Source organism: Somniosus microcephalus, unplaced genomic scaffold (assembly GCF_052327205.1).
Source record: "Somniosus microcephalus isolate GS21.2 unplaced genomic scaffold, FLI_Smic_1.0 unresolved_chr8, whole genome shotgun sequence".
Classification (NCBI taxonomy): Eukaryota; Metazoa; Chordata; class Chondrichthyes; order Squaliformes; family Somniosidae; genus Somniosus; species Somniosus microcephalus.
This window is the reverse complement of record NW_028225186.1, coordinates 4279601-4287779: the sequence shown is the minus strand read 5'-3', so window position 1 is coordinate 4287779 and position 8179 is coordinate 4279601. Positions and strand designations below refer to the sequence as shown.

The 8179-nt window shown below is 45.9% G+C and overlaps 1 non-coding gene across 1 annotated transcript; it reads right to left on the bottom strand.

Moving 5' to 3' along the window:
• Positions 1 to 1625: 1625 nt before the first annotated feature.
• On the bottom strand, positions 1626 to 1720 carry trnar-ucu (transfer RNA arginine (anticodon UCU)). The gene is made up of 2 exons: positions 1684 to 1720; positions 1626 to 1661 (listed from the first exon to the last, which is right to left on the bottom strand). It is a non-coding gene; the product is annotated as a tRNA-Arg (tRNA).
• Positions 1721 to 8179: the final 6459 nt, after the last annotated feature.

The following is an 8179-nucleotide window of genomic DNA, read 5'->3' as shown; positions in this document are numbered from 1 at the left end:
TCAGGGGGAGGTCAAATCGGTTTTCCCCTCGTGTTGGTTCCCTTACCACCTGCCGCAGGCCCAGACTGGCAGCTATGTCCTTCAGGACTCGAACAACTTGGTCAGTCGTGCTGCTACCGAGCCACTCTTGGTGATGGGCATTGAGGTCCCCACCCAGAGTACATTCTGTGCCCTTGCTGCATTCAGTGCTTCTTCCAAGTGGTGTTCAACATGGAGGAGCACTGATTCATCAGCTGAGGGAGGGTGGTAGGTGGTAATCAGCAGGAGGTTTCCTTGCCCATGATGTTCCTGTGTAACAGGCTTGAGGGGCTGAGTGGCTCCCTCGTTTTCCTGCATAACAGGCTGAATAGCCTCCTCCTGTTCCTGCATAACAGGCTCGAGGGGCTGAATGGCCTCCTCCTGTTCCTGTATGATATGCTCGATGGGCTGAATGGCCTCTTCCAGTTTATGTGTAACATACCCGAGGAGCTGATTGGCCTCCTCCTGTTCCTTTATAACAGACTCGAAGGGCTGAATGGCCTCCTCCTGTTTCTGTATAACAGACTCAAGGGACTGAATGGCCTGCTCCTGTTCCTGTGTAACAGGCTCAAGGGGCTGAATGGCATCCTCCTGTGCATGTATAACAGGCTCGAGGGGCTGAATGGCCTCCTCCTGTTCATGTATTACGGGCTTGAAGGGCTGAATGGCCTCCTCCTATTCCTGTGTAACCGGCTCGAGGGGCTGAATGGCCTCCTCCTGTTCCTGTCTAACAGACTTGAGGGGCTGAATGGCTTCCTCCTTTTCCTGTATAACATGCTCGACAGGCTGAATAGCCTCCCCCTGTTCCTGTATAACAGGCTCGTGTGTCTGAATTGTCTCCTCTTGTTCCTATGTAACAGGCTTGAGGGGCTGAATGGCCTCCTCCTGTTACTGTGTAACAGGCTCGAGGGGCTGAATGGCATCCTCCTGTGCATGTATAACAGGCTCGAGGGGCTGAATGGCCTCCTCCTGTTCATGTATAACAGGCTTGAGGGGCTGAATGGCCTCCTCCTGTTCCCGTACAACAGACTCGTGTGTCTGAATTGCCTCCTCCTGTTCCAGTGTAGCAGGCTTGAGGGACTGAATGTCCTCCTCCTGTTCATGTGTGGCAGGTTTGAGGGGCTGAATGGCCTCCTGCTGTTCCTGTGAAACAGACTCGTGGGTCTGAATTGCCTCCTCCTTTTCCTTTATAACTGGATCATGGGTCTGATTTGCCTCCTCTTCATCCAATGTAACAGGTTCGAGGGGCTGAATGGATTTCTACTGTTCTTGTACAGATCTTGTATCGCTGAACGTCTTCCTCCTGTCCAATGCAACAGGCTCGAGGCGTTAAAGGCCTCCTCTTGTCCCTGTGTAACATGCTCGAGGGGCTGAATGGCCTCCTACTGTTCCTATATAACAGGCTAAAGGGGCTGAATGGCCTCCTCCTGTTCCTGTGTAAAAGGGTCATGGGACAGAATGGCCTCCTCCTGCTTCTGTGCAACTGAATCAGGGGTTGAGAGTACTCAGAGAGAAAGTGTCGGGGCGGTCGTTTCCCTTCTCTGAATTACCGATTTACTGCAAAATGTACCGTCAGTGGAGGAACTACCGAACCCTGCCCCAAAATCCGACTCTGGTGGGACTCGAACCCACAACCTTTAAATGCCTTAATCTGTCAACACAAATTAGAAGTCAAATGCGCTATCCATTGCGCCACAGAGCCAATTACGCAAAATTCTATTACAAAAGCAAAACAGTGCTGATGCTGGAAATCTGAAATAAAAAAAGATGAAATGCTGGAAACACTCTGCAGGTCAGGCAGCATTCCATGACTGTTTAAAAGGGGTCTACTTTCAGTCCCGGATCATTCTGTGTCTGTGTAAAAGGGACATGCTGTCAGTCCCGGTTTATTCTGTGCCTGTTTAAAAGGGACATGCTGTCAGTCCCGGATTGTTCTGTGTCTGTTTAAAAGGGATGTGCTCTCAGTCCCGGATCATTCTGTGTCTGTTTAAAAGGGACATGCTTTCAGTCCCGGATTATTCTGTGTCTGTTTAAAAGGGATGTGCTGTCAGTCCCGGGTCATTCTGTGTCTGTTTAAAAGGGATGTGCTGTCAGTCCCGGATCATTCTGTGTCTGTTTAAAAGGGATGTGCTGTAAGTCCCTGGTCATGCTGTGTCTGTTTAAAAGGGATGTGCTGTCAGTCCCGGATCATTCTGTGGCTGATTAAAACGGGTGTTACATAATATTATAGAGTCTGCCCCACAGAAACAGCCCATTTGCACGAACTGGTCTCCACACGAGCCTCCTCCTTCTCTATTTCTCCTCAAACCACAAATAAAACTAGAATCAGTAATGGTAACCATGAAACTATCGGATTGTCGTAAAAACCCATCTGGTTCACTAATGTCTTTCAGGGAAAGAAATCTGCCGTCCTTACCTGGTCTGGCCTTTGTGTGACTCCAGTCCCAAAGCAATGTGGTTGATTCTTATCTGCCCTCTGAAATGGCCTAGCAAGCCACTCAGTTGTAACAAACCGCTATGAAACAAAATAATAAAAATGAAGCTGGACGGACCACCTGGCCTGATCCATATCAGCCTCCTCCTGGGGTCCCCACCATCACAGAAGCCAGTCTTCAGCCAATTCGATTCACTCCACGTGATATCAAGAAAAGGCTGAGCACACTGGATACAGCAATGGCTCTGGGCCCTGACAAATCCCCGGCTATCATTCTGAAGACTTGTGCTCCAGCCAAGCTGTTCTAGTACAGCTACAACACTGGCATCTATCCAACAATGTGGAAGACTGCCCAGGTATGTCCTGTCCACAAAAAGCAGGACAAATCCAATCCAGCCAATTACCGCCCCATCAGTCTACTCTCTACTCTCAATCATCAGCAAAGTGATGGAAGGTGTCATCCACAGTGCTGTATGGTGGCACTAACTGACCAATAACTTGCTCATTGATGCCCGGTTTGGGTTCTGCCAAGAGCACTCGGCTCCCGACTTCATTAAAACCTTGGTCCAACATGAACAAAGGAGCTGACCACCAACATCCTGGGGGTTACCATTGAACATAAATACTGTGACAACAAGAGAAGGTCAGAGGCTAGGCATTCTGCGTCGGGTGTCTCACCTCCTGACTCCCCAAAGCCTTTCTACCATCTGCAAGGCACAAGAAAGGAGTGTGATGGAATACTCTCCACTTGCCTGGATGAGTGCAGCTCCAACAACACTCAAGAAGTTCGACACCATCCAGGACAATGCAGCCCGCTTGATTGGCACCCCATCCACCACCTTAAACATTCACTCCCTCCACCACTGGTGCACCGTGGCTGCAGTGCGTACCATCTACAAGATGCACTGCAGCAACTCACCAAGGCTTCTTCAGCAGCACCTGCCAAACACGCAACCTCTTCCACCTAGAAGGACAAGCGCAGCAGGCGCATGGGAACACCCCCACCTCCAAGTTCCCCTCCAAGTCACACACCATTCTGACTTAGAAGTATATTGCCGATCCTTCATCGTCGCTGGGTCAAAATCCTGGAACTCCCTCCCTAACAGCACTGTGGGAGCACCTTCACCACACGGACTGCAGCGGTTCAAGAAGGCGGCTCACCACCACCTCCTCAAGGGGCAATTAGGGATGGGCATTTAATGCTGGCCTTGCCAGTGCACCCACATCCCATTAACGAATTTAAAAAATCCTATCAGCATATCCTTCTATTCCTTTCTCGCTTCCTCTTAAATGCATCTGTAGCATTCGCCACAACTACTGCATTCTCAGCGCTCTTTGGCCAAAGAAGTTAATCCTGAATTCCCTGCTGGATTTATCGGTGAGTATTTATGACCTGTCTTCTCTGAGCTAGTTCCTGACTCACTCACAGTAGGAAGCATTTTCGCATTGTTAATGTGCAGCTGTGATGGCCGAGTGGTTAAAGCGTTGGACTTGAAATCCAATGGGATTTCCCCGCGCAGGTTCAAACACTGCTCGCAGCGACTTTAATGCAAATTCTTTATTTTATTTCATCGGCTCCCTGTGGCGATCACTGGCCCCGAAATTGATCAGAATTCCCTCCACTGCACTTTATTACACTGATTAACCCAAAGTTCCAATTGAAACACTAATAATTTATCGGCATCAATTAGATATTGTGGATTTGTTGGAAACTGGTGAGCAATACATACACAAAGCAGCATCAAAAATACTAATTAATAAAGAGCCCTGCAGTGTTTGGTAGGGAATCACCTTCAGCTAGTAAGTGGGAACACGGTTTGGTTTTATAAAACTGAACACGAATTAAAAAGTGTGTAAAAAGACCGTGGTTGGACTCGAACCTGCAATATTCTGATAACCTCAGAATTAATACCGAAGTCTGACGCCTTATCCATTAGGCCACACGAACAGTAAAAGCAACTTGCAGATCAGCGCCATCTGTGGACAGATAGACACAGGGTCAACCTTCCAGTTCCTTGAGATCTCGGCAGAACGAAGGTTTTGTAGCTTTGCTTCAAAGTATTACAGCTCCAATCTTTTCAGCAAATAGCAAAATTAAGAAACTACCCACACCATCAAAAAGTAAATGGCCCGTACGGGGATCGAACCCACGACCTTGGCGTTATTAGCACCACGCTGTAACCTACTGAGCTAACCGTCCTGCCTTAACTCCTTTTGCTGCTAAATTCAATTTATGTTGATTTTTGGTTTTTGTCAGTTGTCAGTGCTCCGGTTTCCTCCCACAGTCCAAAGATGTGCGGGTTAGGTTGATTGGCTATGATAAATTGACCCTTAGTGTTAGGGGGATTAAATACGTGGGGTTACAGGGATAGGGTGGGATATGTGTTGGTGCTGGCTCGATGGGCCAAAATGGCCTCTATCTGCACTGTGGGGTTTCTGTGATTCTGTGATTCTAAACCTCCACTGTGTTTAATCGCGTCGGGAACATGTGGTCAGTGTAAATCAATGTTTATTACTGGTATAGCTAACGGTAATAATGTCTGTTGGGCGAGTATTACAACCTCTTGTTGGTCAATAATCCATCAGAGAAAGATGTGCATCCACGTATAACCCTCGTTAGATGCCTCTTCCCCAAAATAAATTAACACATTCATTAATTAACGTGGAGGCCGAGGGCAGGACTGAGCTACTGCATAAGCATTACAGCTGTACTCACAAAAAATAGGATGAAGTTAATTTTGCAGCAGAGAAGAGAGGATCATAGATATTGGATCTGGTCCAACTAACCAGAAAAGAGGTGCTAAATATGTTGCCATCACTCAACGTTAACAATCACGTGGTCCAGATGGGAAGCACACTAGATCGCTGAGGGATGCAAGCGTGAAGATAGCAGAAGCTCTGATCACAACCTTTCAATCAACATTGGACATGGGAGTGGTGCCAGTGGACTGGAGGACTGTAAATGTTACACCCCTGTTCAAAATGAGGAGAGGGATAAATCTGATAACTACAGGCCAATCAGTCTAACATCAATGGTGGGAAAACTATTGGAGAGCATTGTCAAGATGAAAGTTAATTCTCAATTGGAGAAACATGGGTTAATAAGCAACCGACAGCACAGCTCTGTTAAAGCAAATCGTGTCTGACTAACCTGATTGAGTTATTTCGTGAAGCACAGACCAGGTTGCTGAAGGCAGTGCAAAACATTTTGTATATATGGACTTTAAAAAGGCATTTGTTAAATGACCACGTAACAAACTTAGTCGGAAAATAGTAGCACATAATATTTAATAAATGGTGTTAGCTTGAATAGGTAATTGGCTAAGGGATAGGTGTTAGAGAGCAATGGTGAACGGATGTTTATTTCTGACTGCAGAGAAGTAAGCAGTGACGTCCTCCAGGACTCATTATTTGGACCACTGATTTTTTCATTATGTATAAATGACGTGGACTTGGATATAGGGAGTACAATTTCGAAGTTTGCGGATGATTCACAAATTGGGAAAGTGAGCAGGACAATAGCAGGCTTCAGGAGGACATAGACAGACTATGAAATGGTACTCGTCAGGTGCAAGTTAATGCAGGGAAATTTTCAAGTGTTGCACTTTTGGAGGAACAACATGCAGAGGCAGTACAATCTAAAAGGGTATTATTTTGAGGTGTGTTCTAGAGCAGAGGGAACGGATGTGTGTGCATATTTATAAATTTTTGAAGGTGCCAGATGTTAAGGCGGTTAAGAAAGCCTATGGGATACTTGGCGTTGTAAATATGTCATCGAGCACTGAAAAAGGAAGTCAGGCTAAACTTTTACAAATCATAGGTTAGGCCTTAACTGGAGCATTGTGTACAGCTTTGGGCCTGACACTTAGAAAGGATGTCAAAGCCTTGGGGAGATTTACCGGTATGATCCACGGATGATGGACTTCAGTTAATTGGAAGGACTGGAGGCTGTTCCTAGTGGGGAGCCGCAAGGATCAGTGCTGGGGCCTCAGCTATTTACAATCTATATTAAGACCTAGATGAAGGGACTGAGTGTAATGTATCCAAGTTTGCTGATGATACAAACTAGGTGGACAGTATGCAGTGAGGCCAACACAAAGTGTCTGCAAAGGGGTATTGAGAGACTAAGTGAAGGGGAAGTAAGGTAGCAGATGGAGTATACTGTAGGGAAATGTGAGGTTATTATTTTTTTTTCAGAAGAATGGAAAAACAGAACTTTTTTAAATGGTGAGAAACTTTTAAATTCTGGTGTTCACAGAGATTTGGACCATCCTCGGGCAAGTATTACTGAAGTCTAGCGTGCCAGTAGAGCAATCAATAAGGAGGGCAAATGGCATATTGGCCTTTATTGCAAGGCGTTTGGTGTATAAGAGTAAGGTAGTCTAGCTACAATTGCACAGGACCTTGGTGAGGACACACCTCGATTACTGTGAACAGTTTTGAGTGCATAGGGGATATTTTTAATGCTTGAATATGATACGAAATTCGGATATGTAGTAAACAACGAGGAGGATCGTAACAGACCAGGAGGACATAGACAGTCTGGTGAAATGGGCAGACACATGGCAGATGAAATGTAACTCAGAGCAGTGAGAAGTGACACATTTTGTTAGGAAGAATGGGGAGAGGCAATATAAACTAAATACTGCAATGTTCAAAGGGGTGCAGGAAGCGAGGGGTCTGGGGGAATAGGTACACAAATCTTTGAAGGTGGCAGGATTAGTTGGTAAGGCTGTTAAAAGCATGTGGAATCCTCGGCATTATTAATAAAGCATGGATTACAAAAGTAACGAAGTTATGCTAAACATTTACATTAAAAAAAACTGGTTCACCTCAGCCTGAGTAGTCCGTTTAATTCTGGGTGCTTTAGAAAGATGTCAAGGCCTAGGAGATGGTGCAGAGGAGATTTACGGGAATGGCACCAGGGATGAGAGACTTCAGTTTTGTTGCGAGACTGGCATATTCTCCTTAGAGCAGACAAAGTTAAGGGGTTTCGATAAATGTGATCAAAATCGGGATTGATTTTGATAGAAAAAATAGGGAGAAACTCTTTCTAGTGGCGGAATAGAAACATAGAAAAATAGGAGCAGGTGTAGAGTATAAGACCTTCGAGTCTGCTCCACCATTCAATATGTTCATATCTCATCTTTATCTCAATACCATATCCCCGCTCTCTCCACATACCCCTTGATTCATTTTGTGTCTAGAAAGCTTTCTATCTCCTTCTTAAATATTTTCAGTGAATTTGCCTCCACAACATTCTGCGTTGAGAGTTCCGCACATTCACCACCCTCTGAGTGAAGAAATCTCTCCTCATCTCAGTCCTAAATGTCCTTCCACGTATCGTGAGATTGTGACCCCTCGTTCTAGACTCCCCAGCCAGGGGAAACATCCTCCCTGCATTCAGTCTTTCTAGCCCTGTCAGAATTTTATACGCTTCAATGAGTTCCCCTCTAATTCTTCAGAACTCTATTGAAGATAGGCCTAGTCGACCCAATCTTCCTCTATGGCAACCATATTCTTTCTTAGGAAAGTCGACAAAGCTGCACACAGTACTCCAGGTGTGGTCTCACCAAGGCCCTGTATAACTGTAGTAAGACATCCTTGCTCCTGTACACAAATCCTCTTGCAATGAAGGAGACGTTGCCATTTGCCTATCTAACTGCTTGCTGCACCTGCATGTTTGCTTTCAGCGACGGATGTACAAGGATACCCAGGTCCTCTTTT